Below are 16,810 nucleotides of genomic sequence, written 5' to 3'. Positions count from 1 at the left end.
CAGACATTGCTTTTGGAGCAGTATAACACAATCAGAAAAGTACAGTAGTTCCTACAAATGTAATTACCCTCACCTTATTACATAAGAGAAAATATGCTGTTGCAACTATAAAGATGTGTGCTTACACAAGCTGTACTATGGTAATCCTTCTGCAACTGTGAATAAATCACATGTAGCTGTTAATGTGTAATTACAAAGTGATTAGAGACACTTAGTTTAAAGTAGGAATAATTCAACTGCTGCACTGTTAATCAGTGTAGGTGATGGAAACTGGTACACCTTACGGAAGTCAATGTTCATATCTTTTGTTTTTGTAATGTTTAATTTCAAAATCACATCATACTGTATACATTATGGCACAAAGTCCTTGGCCATGTTCAGTCTTGTAGCTAAAAATTACTGTATCGTCTAATAGTTTGAGAATTTATGTCTGTCATGATATTTGCATCTATAGTCATTTGTGTAGAGAATATATAAGAGAGGAGACAAAACACAACCCTGCAGTGAACCAGTGGAGCAGAGAAGGACTGAAGATAAGAAGCCTTAACTTGCTGTGGTCTACACATTAAAAAAAATCCATAATCTAGGCTGATGTTATATAAAATTTTGTTTACTAAGATTTGAGGTTTTTTTGAGTTGAAGGCAGATGAGAAATCAACAAACAAAATTCTTGCATCCGTTTTTGGACCATCAAGTTGTCTTTGAAGAAGGTTCCGCAGAGTACCATTGTCTACCACTCAAAGATAGTAAAATACCAAAAAGGTACTGGCTCTACATGCAAACTACATTGGGTCTGAATACTCCTCAACCAGACCCAATATATCCTTTTTAATGAGTTTCTCAAAGCCTTTATTACTAATGGTGTTAGGGCTATAGTGCTGCTTAGGTGATTTGCATTTAGCCACATGAACAATACTGGACCTTTTCCACAGGGTAGGTAGTTTTCCTTGCTCCACAGACTATTTAAAAATATGACAGAATATATCAATTAGTCGCTCTGCACATCTGCACATTATCTGGTCCAGGACTCTTAAGCATTTTTTTTTTAGATTAAGTGGATCAAGTTATTTCTTTCTGAAGAACTACTTAAACTGCAGGGAATTTGGTTATTAACCCCCTGAGGTCTAAGGGCATTTTCTCAATTTCTGCATATCTTCATCTTTAATCTCACGATGAGACGGAATTGAAAGGGCAAGTCTACAGCTTCAGGAAATAACTGACCCTGTTTCAGCAGTTTATTATTTCAAAGATGGAAAACTATAAACACACGTCAAATTTGACTTGTGGGCAAACCTGTGCATCTCAACAGATTAATCTTGGGACTGATTATAAGTAGTAAGAAGTAACTAGTTAGATATAGTCAAATGATTTTTTTTTTGTGTGTGTGCTTTTGAGTTTGTTCAAATAATTATGTCTATTGAAGTATATTCATTATAATGCATGCATATATATATATATATATATATATATATATATATATATATATATATATATATATACATGCATGCATGCATAATGAATATATATATATATATATATATATATATATATATATATATATATATACACTGCTCAAAAAAATAAAGAGAACACTCAAATAACACATCCTAGATCTGAATGAATGAAATATTCTCATTGAATACTTTGTTCTGTACAAAGTTGAATGTGCTGACAAGAAAATCTCACAAAAATCATCAATGAAAATCAAATTTATTAACCAATGGAGGCCTGGATTTCGAGTCACACACAAAATTAAAGTGGAAAAACACATGACAGGCTGATTCAACTTTGATGGAATGTCCTTAAAACAAGTCAAAATGAGGCTCAGTATTGTGTGTGGCCTCCACGTGCCTGTATGACCTCCCTATAATGTCTGGGCATGCTCCTGATGAGGTGGCGGATGGTCTCCTGAGGGATCTCCTCCCAGATCGGGCGGGCCAGTCCATAGCTTCAATGCCTTCATCTTACAGGAACTGCTGACACACTCCAGCCACATGAGGTCTAGCATTGTCCTGCATTAGGAGGAACCCAGGGCCAACTGCACCAGCATATGGTCTCACAAGGTGTCTGAGGATCTCATCTCGGTACCTAATGGCCATCAGGCTACCTCTGGTGAGCACATGGAGGGCTGTGCGGCCCTCCAAAGAAATGCCACCACACACCATTACTGACCCACTGCCAAACCGGTCGTGCTGATGGATGTTGCAGGCAGCAGATCGCTCTCCACTGCGTCTCCAGACTCTGTCACATCTGTCACATGTGCTCAGTGTGAACCTGCTTTCATCTGTGAAGAGCACAGTGCGCCAGTGGTGAATTTGCCAATCCTGGTGTTCTCTGGCAAATGCCAAGCGTCCTGCACGGTGTTGGGCTGTGAGCACAACCCCCATCTGTGGACGTCGGGCCCTCATACCATCCTCATGGAGTCGGTTTCTAACCGTTTGTGCAGACACATACACATTTGTGGCCTGCTGGAGGTCATTTTGCAGGGCTCTGGCAGTGCTCCTCCTGTTCCTCCTTGCACAAAGGCAGAGGTAGCGGTCCTGCTGCTGGGTTGTTGCCCTCCTACGGCCTCGTCCACGTCTCCTGGTGTACTGGCCTGTCTCCTGGTAGCGCCTCCAGCCTCTGGACACTACGCTGACAGACACAGCAAACCTTCTTGCCACAGCTCGCATTGATGTGCCATCCTCGATGAGCTGCACTACCCGAGCCACTTGTGTGGGCTGTAGAGTCCGTCTCATGCTACCACGAGTGTGAAAGCACCACCAACATTCAAAAGTAACCAAAACATCAGCCAGAAAGCAGAAAGGTACTGAGAAGTGGTCTGTGGTCCCCACCTGCAGAACCTCTCCTTTATTGAGTGTGTCTTGCTAATTGCCAATAATTTCCACCTGTTGTCTATTCCATTTGCACAACAGCTGTGAAATTGATTGTCAATCAGTGTTGCTTCCTAAGTGGACAGTTTGATTTCACAGAAGTTTGATTTACTTGGAGTTATATTGTGTTGTTTAAGTGTTCCTTTATTTTTTTGATCAGTGTAGATTGTGAGATGCTGAAAAGATACTGGATGTACACCCACAGAATGAAATAGGGATGGAAAGATCAATTGAAATAGAGAGTAAGCTCTTACAAGAAAAGTCAAGATGCTAGACATACAGTGAGAGAGAAAGAGAAAGCCTGAGTGTGACAGAAGGAAAGAGACAGAGATGTTAGATTCTAGATTTTTGATAGAGAGATTAGAAGAAGACACTATATGTATAGCAATAGAGTGGAAGAAGTGAGTAAGAGGAGAAAGGAAGAGAGGTATATTATAAGAAAGAGAGATGGGAATTTTCAAGACACTGGATACAGTGACAGAAAGAGGGAGTGAGTGAGTGAGAGAGAGAGAGAGATAGAGAGAGAGAAATAATAAGCTATATGATAATTAGAATTAGGACACTGCATGTACAGTGACAGACAGAGTAGGATAGAGAGTATGAGAATGACATAAGTTACTGGAGATACTGGAAATACAATATAGAAAGAGAGAATGAGTAAGAGGGTGAGAGAGCCAGGGACAGACAGAGAGAGAGAGATACAGAGATATTTCAAAATTAAGAGAAGATCCTTTATGTACAGCAACAGAACAAAATAAAGGGAGAAATAGTGAGTAAGGTGGTAAGAGAATTAGAGGATTCAGATTCAGACACAATGACAGAATGAGAGAGAGAGAGAGATAGAGAGAGAGATAGAAAGCAAGCTATATTATAACTAGAGTTCAGACACTGGAAGTACAGTAAAGAAGAGAGCGCAAGAGCGCGAGAGAGAGAGAGCGCGAGAGAGAGAGAGCGCGAGAGAGAGAGAGCGAGAGAGAGCGAGCAAGCTATTTTATAACTAGAGTTAATGCTGGATGTAGAGTGACACATACAGAGAGAGAGGGAGAACAGAGATTACTGCACTAATCAGAAGGCTGGTCTGTCCTGTGGGATAGGACTGCAGAAAGAGAGAGAGAAGACAGGAGAGCCAAAAAATGGAGAGAGAGAGAGAGTGTTTGTAGTGGGAAGTGCTAGGGAAGAGGAGGAGAGAAGCCCGGCATAATTCATGGTCTGCATCTCAAGCGGGGCGGGCGAGAGAGTGCATGAGCGCTGAATAATGAAACCGAGATGAGGCATTAAGTATGCCGGGAAGGTCTTTTGTTGGAGAGGCTCTTGGAATTATTCAGAAAGGTTAGCTTATGAATAAACATGGTTCATCAAGGCCCCCTTTACATGGCGAGCGAAAGATACTAAAGAACCATAAACGGAGGGAGGTGACAGCATATAGAAAAGGCAGCATTCTTCAAAGTTCGTCATTTTTTCCGCTCTCTCCACTTCTGCGAAAAGGCTGAGAAACTAGAGCCATCCAGGAGGGCTCTCTCAGACAAAGGACAAAGACATAATTATTAAAAAGTGAGGAGCCAATATTGAACACCGCTGTTCTCAAACCTGATGCTGAAAGCCTGGCTAAGTGAGACATGATGTTCCTATCATCAGCCCTCTGACACCCACTCTCCACTTCTCTGTCTCTCATTCACATTTTTTTTGGGAAATGAATACAGGCAGGGATACAGTGGGTCATTTCTTGGCTGTCAGCTGGTTTGTTCTGTCTCTGGCATGTTTGGGCGTTAGCTCACCCTTGAAACCCAGGTTTTATTGAAATGGAAAAGAATGCTAATTTAAGTTGACAAAGTCAAAGAAACTGTCTAAAAAAACAAACAAGCTAATAAACTTGTATTGGCAACTTTAAAGGAGAAGGCAAAAACATTCTTTACTTTTAATGCAAGTCAATGTAAAGAGTTTGTTATTCCAAGCAATTTTAGAGCATTTCTATTGGTCTGTTCATCATTACATTTTCACACAATGTAAAGGGCAGCTGTTGTGTGCACAATAATAACAAATAAATAAATAAATAATAGAAAAGGATATTTTGTATAGCATATCAAACAATACAGTGGAATGAAAAAGTTTGGCACCCTGGTCAAAATTTCTGTTAGTCTGATTTCCAAATGGCATAAAGTTTAAGATGACATATTTTAGTATTTTAAGCCAGATCACTTTATTTCCATCTTATACAGTTTCAAAATAACAAAAAGTGAAAGGGCCTAAACCAAAATAGATACCTTGCATGGTCAGTACTTAACATTAATATCCCCTTTGGCAAGTATTACAGCTTGTAAATGCTATTGGTAGCCAACTAAGAGTCTTTCAATTCTCGCTTGGGGGATTTTCACCAATGTTTCCTTGCAAAAGGCTTCTATTGAGATTCTTAGATTGTCTTGCATTCACTGCTCTTTTGAGGTCTCTCCACAGATTGCTGGTGATATTTTGGTCATGGGATTTTCAAGGCCATGGAAAAACCTTCAGCTTGTGCCGCTTGAGGTAGTCCATTGTGGATTCAGAGGTGTGTTTAGGATCATTCTCCTGTTATAGAAGCCATGCTCTTTTCATATTCTATATAGCTTTTTCACTGACAATGCGATGTTTGCTTCCAGACTTAGCTGGTATTTGATTGAATCCATTCTTTTCTCAGAGGTAAATGTTCTCCCTGCCACTTGCTGCAACACAAACCCTAAGGATGGCTGACAGTTGGAGAAGTGTTCCTTTCATGAAATTCTGCATCCTTTTTTATCCAATCATGCCTCTGCTCAATGTGGGTGAAACGTTCTACTTTAACTCCATCAATCAACAGAACTTGTTTCAAAAATACATCAGACTTGTTTAGATGTTCCTTTGCAAACCTTTGATGTTGTACTTTGTGGTTCGGATGCAGCAAAGGTTTTTTTTCTTCTTCTTCTGATAGCTCTATTATGAATGTCATATTTGTGCAGGTGTCACTGCACAGTAGAACAGTGCACCACCACTCCACAGTCTGCTAAATCTTCCTGAAGGTCCTTTGGAGTTAAATGGGGGTTTTGATGTGCCTGTCCAGCAATCTGACAAGCAGTTGTCTCAGAAATTTGTCTTGATCTTTCAGACCTCAACATGACCTTACCGTCCCTGTTAAATGCCATTTCACAATTAAACTGAGGAAACGGCTACCTGAAAAAACACAAACTCTTATACCTGCTTTGTGGATATCAGTTATTTTATTTTACAGCATGCTAGGCAGCTTCCTTGTTTCCTTATCACTGGGGCAAGGTTTGAGGAGGCAGAATATTTGTAAAGCTTTCAGATTTGCATCACCTGGCCTTCCCTAACAATCACTATGAACAAGCCATAGCCCTCACAAGCTAATTAAAGCCTGAGACCTTGGTAAAAGTTCTCTTGAGTTGCCCAAACTTTTGCATGGCATCATTTCCGTTTTTCCGTTTTGTCTTGCTCAAAATGTCAAAAAAGAATGTTTCATCTTTACGGCTTTCAGTGATCAGTTCATCTTCTTCTCATTTAGCTATTCATAGTAACAGATATTTTGACCAGTGATGCGTAAATGTTGCATGCCACTGTATGATAACATCACTATTATAACAAAATCTTGCATCAAAAAATTTGTTATAAAAAAAAACTAAAAACTTAATGAATATTAATGTAACAACATAAAAAAAAGTAAAAAGTCTATTTCTATTGTTTCATTATGTCATGATTGGCCCCTCCCAGTCTCTTCATGTGCTTTTGTTTACCTTTCCGTCCTGTCCATGTGCTTTGAACTTTCATGTGCGTTTGTGTTTTCCCGTCCAAGTCCTGACCCCTTGTTTTCTGACTCCGCCCCTGATCGTTGCCACCTGTGTTTCAACCTGTGCCCTTGTTAACCCTTGTTAGCCCTCGTGTATATAAGCCCCATGTTTGCCCTGGTCTGTGTTGGTCTTTGTTTGATGTATGCTTGTTTGAGTTATAATTTTAGTATTTGTTCTGTGTTTAGCCTGTGTTCTGTTAGTCATGTCTGTCTCACGATCTGTTTGTATTGGCCATTTGAACCTGGACTGTTCTGACTCCAACCCTGGATTTGCCCTAAATAAAACTCGCTTTCACAATCATCTGCCTCCTTGCTCCACATCACACATTAATCATAAAATTTCAACAAAATGTAAAAGTCAGCAGGCAGTTTCAAAATGTATTTAAGAAAAAAAAAAAAAGTTGACATGATAAAAATGAACAGCACTGAGTTAAGAATTGTGTTGAGATAAAAAAGTAACTCATTATAATAACTACTAATCAATATTGCGATTTCAAGAAATCATGCAAATTCAACCAATCCTTTCTCAAACACTGCTGAAAATATAATGAATTATATAATTTTGACTTGGGTTCACTTTGTTTACTCTTTGCATGCACTCACAATCATCTGATTTATCTGCTGGCAAAGGAGGGTGCACGTTGCGCAGTTACACATTTCCAACAGCGATGTCTCCAAATGCCCAAATCTTACATAGTGCAGCTTTAAGAAAGTTGCCGCCTTCTCTTGTGAAGTTACTATTTCAGATTGGCAATAATATACTATATACTAATACTAAGATACTATTTTGATATCACTTTAGTTCCCTATAGAATGTGTGAGGAACCTATTTAATTTATACAGAACTTCCACATAATGTAAAACTTTGATATTAATTCATTGTTCCTAGAACTATTAGCCTGTGTCCAAACTAATAACCATTTAGAAACCTTTATGTATAAAATCAAAATATGTTTGTAAGTTTCTTATGTTTTGTTCAGGCAGTTTGTTTGGTAATGATTTTTTTAACCCTGTTTATTTATTGACACTAACAGGGCTGAGGTCTTTTACACATGTTATTTTATTACAATGCAAAAAATGGAAAACGTGCATATCCATTCCATAGTTTGATTATCACCACAGCCCATGAGGATATCACAAGTTCTCTGTCTGTGTGATGGCAGCTGTACGCTGAGTACCGGACTGATCAGTCCACTTGCTGTTGAGTATGAATCACACTTCATTTCAGCCCTATCGGTCCCTCACACGCCTTTTATCAATCCACAGCAAGGACCCAGAGGTGCCCTTGAAGAATGGCTGCGTTCATATTTCTTCTACCAGTACCCCCACTGTTTACCTTCTGTTGGATATAGTGTGTGTGCGTTCATGCATGTGTATGTGTGCTTGGAACAAACCTTCACCAATTCAAGACCCTGGAACTTTTTTTTTTCCTCTTTAAAAACCTTGTACCAAGAAGGACTAGTGAAATTGCATGTCTTTGTCACAAAATAAAGGACTTTTTTTTGCCAAGAGGAGCTGTGAAGAACATAACCCTTTTGTTGTGTTGCTTGTTTTATGATCTACAGGGAACAAGGCTTATGAAAACCTGTTAAATCTCTCGTCCAGAACCCTCACACTAACCCACATATACATATCCCATGTCCCCATGGTCAGGGCCTCTTGTGTGAGTTGCATACACAGTCAATTTAAATGTAAAATATCTAGATCAAGTCCCCAGAACCACAGAGGCATGCTATATTTGGGTTCATCTACATATTCTGCATTGTTGGAAGAGCTGCTTCATGCTTTGAGATACTTTCAGATGACTCATTTTTTTTACTACTCTCTGCCAATCAGCTGGTGACAGATTAGCTGGCGCAGCAGAAGACAGCTCATTCATTCGGTTCAAGTGGCCTTTTACCAAACATGGCAGCTGAAGTGCAGTCTACGTGACATGCAGGTATATGTAGTGCCCTCTAGCCACTAGGAATTGCATACACCCACTTGAAAGTGCATAATGATACAATGATATAAGCCAGTTCCAAACAACTATGAAATAAAGCTCCCCTGACTCCTCATCAAGATGCCGATGAATTAAAATAAAGCCAATATATTAATGCAAGTCACACAGAATGGACCCTTTTCACACTTCCATATGATGCAGCGACAGTCATCATAACAGGGAAAGCATCAAAACAGTGGCAGGATTTACAAATGATGTAGAAGAGCAAGCTTGAGAAAGTCTACATCATGAGTAGGCTGCTGACGCCTGCTGATTTGGCACTGGATGTGCAAGCAGTATGGATTTAAATAAGTAAAAAAGCTGCAAAAATAAAGGAAAAAAGGCAGTGTGTGACATTATAATATATTCTTGCAGGGTTATGTGTTGCTTTTGTGTTGATTGGGACATTTGAACACTTACGTATAGTAAATGTTCTCAATCTCTAGTTTTCTATTGCTTTCATAAAACAGTTCTGCAAAACAAACGCCCCGAATATCATACCAAATGTGCTTTAATATTTTTTTCCGGCAAAAGAAGTAGAATACTTTGCATTACTCACAGGTCCATTTTGTAGGTTTTATATTGGACATTCAGTATATACACTTACTGGCCACTTTATTAGGTACACTTTGCTAGTAAAAAGTCGGACCCCCTTTTGCCTTCAGAACTGCCTTAATTCTTTTTGGCATACTTTCAACAAGGTGTTGGAAACATTCCTCAGAGATATTGGTTGGTTATTTGAGTTACTGCTGCCTTTCTATCATCTCGAACCAGTCTGCCCATTCTCCTCTGACCTCTCACATCAACAAGGCATTTTCGTCCACACAACTGCCGCTCACTGGATATTTTCTCTTTTTCGGACCGTTCTCTGTAAACCCTAGAGATGGTTGTGCGTGAAAATCCCAGCAGATCAGCAGTTTCTGAAATACTCAGACCAGCCTGTCTGGCAGCAACAACCACGCCACGTTCGAAGTCACGTAAATCACCTTTCTTCCCCATTCTGATGCTCGGTCTGCAGTTCAGCAAGTTGTCTTGACCACCTCTACATGACTAAATGCACTGAGTTGCAGCCACGTGATTGGCTGATTAGCTATTTGTGTTAACAAGCAATTGAACAGGTGTACCTAATAAAGTGGCCAGTGAGTGTATTTCTCAGCCCGAAAAGAAAGAGAACAAACTACAACCAAATATATTTCAAAATATCCTGCATTACATTTCACTGACATATCACATATAAGTTGTGATAACAGCATAGGTAGAATGCTACTCAGCCAATCAGATCATAAGGTTGGAAATAATTATTGTATGATTCTGCCCAAACACTAAAGTTATTATAACATTGTCATGGTGTATAGCTTATAGCTTATAACAGTGATCACAATCTTACAAATGTTTGACAAGGGAAAATGTAAAGTTAAACCACATAATACAACCAGAAGACCATGAGGTATAACTGACTATGTCTACTTTACTCCCGATTGGCACAACACTGACTATGTATATTCTAGTAAACATTAGACTGCAAACCTTCTTGGGTAACCTTTTATGGGATTCTTAACTTCATAGTCATGTAAGCAATATTGAAAGAAAGGCTTGTAAACCTTGTCAACTTTGCTCTTTTCTGAAAATGAAAACTGCTTCACCCTTTTTTGAGGAACAAAATAGATAAATAACTTAAGGAAGACCTAAAAATAAGTGAGTCCTTTATATTCTCATTTGCCACCACTACTATAATGTTTTCCCCACTATGACTACTTCCACTGGGTCAAATCCAGAAAGCGGTCTATTATGACTAGAATCACTACGACTACGAAAAAAAAAAAAAAAGGAGTGTTGCCATTTTTAGACTGTTTGCTATAACATCCAAAGACGTGCAGAAAATCACTCCTTCACGAGGAGTAAGAGGAACTCGTGTAAGCCAGCTTGTATGGTTCATCACAGATCCTAGTGTGTCCTATTGTGTTAATATTTAAAAAAAAACACAATACACATTTAGCCAGACGTTTGCTTCTTTAGTTTTGCACTGGAGCTATGAGGCTAATATAGCTAAGCTTATAGCCCCAGTAAGTAAAGTTGAGACATGCAAACTGCTTCATCAAACAAATCATCACACACTTGCCACAAACCTGATTGAGCTGGTAAGTTGGTAACTATGTGTTTAATGGAAAAAACACGGATATTCTGGCAGAGTTGTCTCATCCTGTAAAAGATGACAACAAAAGGCAATGATTAAATAAATAAATAGTAGCTCCACAGCACAAACGCATGACAATCAAGTAAAATAAGTGTTAAGTGTGATACTGCCAAGACAAAGGAGATGGTGGTGGACTTTTGCAGGGTTAGGCCACCCACACAGCCAGTCTCTATTGAGGGGGTTGAAGTGGAGAGGGTAATGACCTACAGGGATCTCGGACTGCAGCTGGATGATAGGTTGGACTGGTCAGCCAACACAGACATCCTGTACCGGAAGGGTCAAAGCTGGCTCCATTTCCTGAGGAGGCTGAGGTCCTTTAACATCTGTAGAAAGCTCCTGCAGATGTTCTATCAGACCATGGTTACCAGCTGTCTTTTTTATGCTGGTCAGGTGAGGGGTCAGTGGTTGGTGCGGAATTGGACTCTGTGGTCAAGGTGGCTGAGACAAGGACATTACACAAACTGCTCTCCGTTATAGAGGATGATGGCCACCCACTGCACACCATCATCATGGAGCAAGTTTAGTGGCAGGTTGCTGTCACAGAGCAGCTCAACCGACAGATTCAGGAGATCCTTTGTCCTCAGAGCCATCAGGCTCTTCAACTCTTCCCAGGGGGGCCAGAAGAGAAGGGTGAAGAGAGAGGAGGACTGAATCAGAATCTCATGTTAAATTATGAATCATCATGGGTCTTACATCTCATGCGTATCTTGTGTTTCTTTATCCATCTGCACATATAGACAGCGTGCTGCACATATTGCACTTTCTGCATACCTTAGTGCACATCTTGCACATCTGGACACTAGACACTTTATTTGCTACAATATCTGCACATATTTATTAATTCTGTGGTCATTTTATGCTGTTACCTGTAACTTCTTGTACAGTTATTATTGCACTGCATCTCTCATCTCAGGTTATAGATATTATCAGAGATTGTTGTATTTCTATTTGTATATATGCCTGTAGATAGGATCTGATATATTTATTAATGTTATATGTCTACACCATTATCACTATTACTGTACAGTGTTGTGTGTCTGCTACTGGCTGCTAAATTTCCTTCGGGATCAATAAAGTATCTGTCTGTCTATCTATCTAAAGTCACCAGGTTGGTTTGGTTAGCAACTTGATGGGTCAACTGACATTATCCAACTACAGTAAATTTATTAAAACAACTAAAATGAATGTCTACTAAAATATTACCTAAAATTAATGTATGGATTCCAACCACTAACACATAAGCTGCACTCTTTGGTGAGACTGTGGAAACAAGCTTTATATCTAAGTTAGCTAGTGAGCTTCTGAACTAGTGCTATTTCGGTCATAGACGTCACATAGCCACAAAAATGTGGCTAATAACACAACATACCAGTTGTTACTTGAAATAAACACCATCTCATTTCACTTAAAACTTGCATTTTAAAGTATTGTACTCAGAGTTTTGTTAGCACTGAGTCCTTGTCTTGTCTGTTATAATCAGACTTGAACAAGTGATCCGTTTGCTGGGTTGCACTGTGATCTATATGCTTACCCGGTGGCTAGGCTTTACAAAAACTTCCCAGTACTGTGGACCTAATCCTATAAAATGACCCAACAGGCTCAGCCCAGTGAAAACAATTATGTATTGCCTGTTAGACCACAGCCAGAGTGAGGTGAAAATTGGGGGTCATCCTTATGTTCTCAGGGCACTGTGTTTCCAGAAACCTATGATCCCCAGGCCATTTGCTCCTTTTTTTTTTTTTAGAATTAGTCCTATATTTCCAGGGCCCTATGTTCTCCTTATTGGAATTTTCATGGGCAATAGCTTTATGTTCATATTTGCTCAACGTGAAAATGGCAAGATAATGCCCATACCTCTGCTAACACTGCTAGATATACCAGCAAAGCATTGCTGGTCACCAGCAAAACCAGCATATGTTGTGTTTTGGATGCTGGTGTGCTATTCAGCAGCAGTGGAAGTTGATATGCTGAACACCACTAAAACCATCATGTGTTTTGTGTTTTGATGCTGATATGCTGGTCATGCTGGGATAACCAGTAAAAGACGAGCTTAGATCATCTTATGAAATGCATGCTGGTCTGGGTTTTTTTCAGCAGAGATATTTAGAAACTTATATATTCTGATGTTCTATGTTTAGTGAGTAAAATCTGAAATTGTTTAACACACTCCTTCCAAATAGGTTCCTTTATTAAAACACTCTGACTGAACATTTCAGTGAAATGAAAAGAAAAGAAAAAATCTACTGAGTGATTCAGGCAGCAGTTAAATATTTGTCATTTTATTTGAACATCACAATTTTAACAATGTTAAGATACCAAGTGTATTTCTGCTTCTCTTTGTTCCTTCTATGACCTTTGATGACTCCATGAGTTCACAGATTCACACGATATATTGTTTTCAGATATGATGTATTAGATAAAGAGCTGAACATAGGGCCCTGGGAATATGAGACACTGGAAACAAAGTACCTTGGGAACATAAGACTCTGGGAACCTAGGCTCCTGAGAACACAGAACCTTGAGAACATAGGGGAAATAGAATATTGGGAACATGAGACCCTTCCTGAAAATTGTGCACATTTTTGGCTGAACCATCTCTTTATGATGAAATACTACTAGCTATTTTAAGTAGCCTTGACCTTCAAGATTACATTTGAAAGTGAAAATTTTGCCATTCCATACTGTAATGAATTTCCAAGTGAAGAATGATATTAGAGGGGGTCCCTGAGCCATTTCACTCAATGATGGGGGTTAGTGGAAGGAAGAGGTGAAACATGATATTACTGGTTAATAACTGGTTAATAACGTTTTTCCAGGTCTGGTGCATGGTGACACAATCAGAAATCAGAGGACATCTTAGAGGCAGAGTAATGTATTTACAGCTTGATCAAAGATTTTGCAAAAAGAATGTTGTCTTTTTAAATGATATGACAGAATTTTCCTTAACGTGAACATGGAACAAAACAGAATGAAAGGACAGTTTTGATCTCAGATTTGCAAAGCCTGTCAGTTGCTAGCTAGACTAGTATTGCTAAGCTTGATCAGGTCATCTAGTCATAGAATTGCAGCATTCTTAGGTATTAAGTGAGACATAGCTTTTTCTAAGCAACAGTGGTCTATTATTCAGCTGTTGCTGGCCTGAGATTCTGCTAGGCTATGCTGTATATGCGGACAGTTGTGGGCTGGAGATAAGGGAACCAGCCCTGCCACTGGAGGGTCACCGGTTCAATCCCCTGAGCCAATAGTACGTGACTGACGTGCCTTTAAGCAAGGCACCTAACTCCCAACTGCCCACCACTCCAGGCAAGTGTGCTCACTTCCCCTAGTGTGTGTATGTGGTATTTCACTGCATGGATGGGTTAAATGCGGAGGTGAAATTTTCCTGTTGTGGGACTAATAAGAGTCACTTAACCTTAATCAAATATAAACTCAGTTTTCTCTGACAGTTTGTTCTGAGCCCAAGCTTCACCGCCATAAGAGTCCTTATCAGCATAGCCTTGTGAATAACTGCTGAAGAATAAATAACCTGGAATTAACACACACATATTTAATGAACACAATACAGCATGCTAACCGCCTGCTTCAGACTAGAATACAACACTGTTCTCTTCTCCAGCCAGTCTGATCACTAAGCCTGAATATGTGCATAGAAGCCTGAGCTGAGGGCGTGAGACCACGGCCTTGCTTGTCATTCTGCTCCAGCCATGTTTCTCACGTGACCTGACGTATCATGCGGCAGCAAACAAGCTTCGTATTCGCAACACGAGGCACGCGCTCTGAGCTGTCACATGTGCAGAAGCGCACTGCTTGTGTCATTACCGCACCCATATTAATGCCACATCAGAGCCGGGCTCAAGCCTCACCACCAGGAGGCTGGAGATAGGGGATGGGGAGATTGGGAGAAGAGGGGTGAGGAGGGTGTTTGGACTGTGTCACTCAGCAGCTGATGCCCATGCTGGTGTATTTTTTTTTTGGCATATATCCGAGCTGTTGTTTTGCAGCGGTAATTGAATGCCCTGAATACTGAGTGCGGACCGTGTTGTTTAGCATTCAGATAGCCGATGTGTCATTGTGAATAAAGCACTGTGGCAGAAAAGGTTCATCGGCCCTGGAGAGCGGATAGGAGGTTGTGTGACTGAGCTAGAGAGCAGCTCCGCATACCCACAATCATGCTCGAGACAGACAACGTGGATGAAATCCACTCTGTTTCTCCATCACTACCACGGTCACACACAAACAGGCCTTCAAAAAAAAACAAAAAAAAAAAACAAGCACTCTGCTTATTATGCACACAGAAAAGGCGTATAGATCATAGACGCTTTGACAACGTGTGCCGGAGAAGGGGAGATGCGCTTGCTACTTGTGTCACACCCCACAGCACTTGTTCATAATTTGAATGTCAGATTTCCATCTAATTGATTTATCTCCATAATCAAACCCATAGCACACATCATGATTGCTCCGCCGCCTCGATGGATCGATGAGCTCGTACCCTTTGACTGTACTTGAGGCTGATGTTTTTGCCAGATGGTCAATTCTCCCGTCTGTAAGCAAGAGATTGATGTGCATCTTTGTCCTTGGTAAAGATTTATGACCTCATTGCCCACAGCCACCGCCTATTTCTACTTACAGAAAACAGGACCCGGCAATACGGTAATTTCTCCTGTTTCTGATTCACTGTTCCTCAGATTAGTGCAAGTTACCAGGCAGTTGCATCAGATATTTGCAGAAAAGCATTAGCACTGGACCAACACTACAGTGTTTTTATTATTTCTTTAATATTTATTTATTTATTCACCTGTTCACCATGCATATATGCATGTGTAAATGCAATTGCCAGAGGTAACACTGCAACAATAATGCTAGCTAATGCATTATGCGAAGTAAATCCTCATTAAAATAAGACTGCGAGTGATGGGGAGAGTGTAATGACAGATGGCTAAGCACTGTAATTGGATCAGATTAGTTTGAAGTTTGCACACGTTCTGTGGCATCAGAAGACATGGCAATTCATGTAAATGAGGTAAACATGGGTTATATCTGTGACTTCACCCGCAGTCATAGGAGAAAGAAAAACACAGCATCAAAAATAGATTCAGGTGTGATGTTTCCTAATTGCAGATGGCCCGCACAGCGTCTGATTTATCACTTAAAACCTCCTAATCACTAGTAGTGGAAAGAGAGAGGGGAAAACATTAAAAAACCATCAAGACAGTTCTATTTCCAATGTTAACTTTATGATAATCGTCATATAATGGTCAGGCTAATTAATTAACGAAAGGGAGCAGAATTAATGTGTTATATCTCATTAAGTTCTAATGGGAAACCGGGGGGGGGGGGGGGGGGCCCTTTTTGAGACCATCTTTCAAAAGGTTTCATCGTCTGAAAGTGATGTGATGAATGATTAGAGAGAATCAGTGGAATGAGAGGTGGCTAACCTCGCTGGAATGTTTTGTGGCATCGCCTTGACTCGTGCTGCCACCAGAGCTGTCAGTCAAAAGCGACTGCTAATGCCCGTTCTGAAGAGTCGCAACACTGCTGTGACCCTTTGGCCTCAATGAATGTGTGTCTTCAATCACCGTCCTTCCAGCTTTCTGTTATTCACATTTACCTGGTTTAATTGGAAATAGCAGAGCTAAGTGCTAGAGCAGGGGTGGCAACTCAGGTCCTGGCGGGGCAGAGTCCAGCCGAGTTGATGATTTCTGTACTAAATCACAAACAAACCTGGTAAATGATGGAATAAAATGTATGTCTTTGTGCTGGACTGTGACCTTGCAGGACCGGACCAAGGCACCTCATGTTAAATAACCAGTACCCTAATGGAGTAAAATGAAGAAAGACACTCCTGTTCAAAAGTTTAGAAACAATAGGCTTCATTTGCAAGAAGAAAACCTACTCACACAGCTTTCACAGTGATTCTGATATTCAGCAATGTTTCCCTATTTGGGATT

The sequence above is a fragment of the Pygocentrus nattereri genome, chromosome 15 (assembly GCF_015220715.1).
Source record: "Pygocentrus nattereri isolate fPygNat1 chromosome 15, fPygNat1.pri, whole genome shotgun sequence".
NCBI classification, from domain to species: Eukaryota; Metazoa; Chordata; class Actinopteri; order Characiformes; family Serrasalmidae; genus Pygocentrus; species Pygocentrus nattereri.
Note: the sequence above shows the minus strand (reverse complement) of the source record.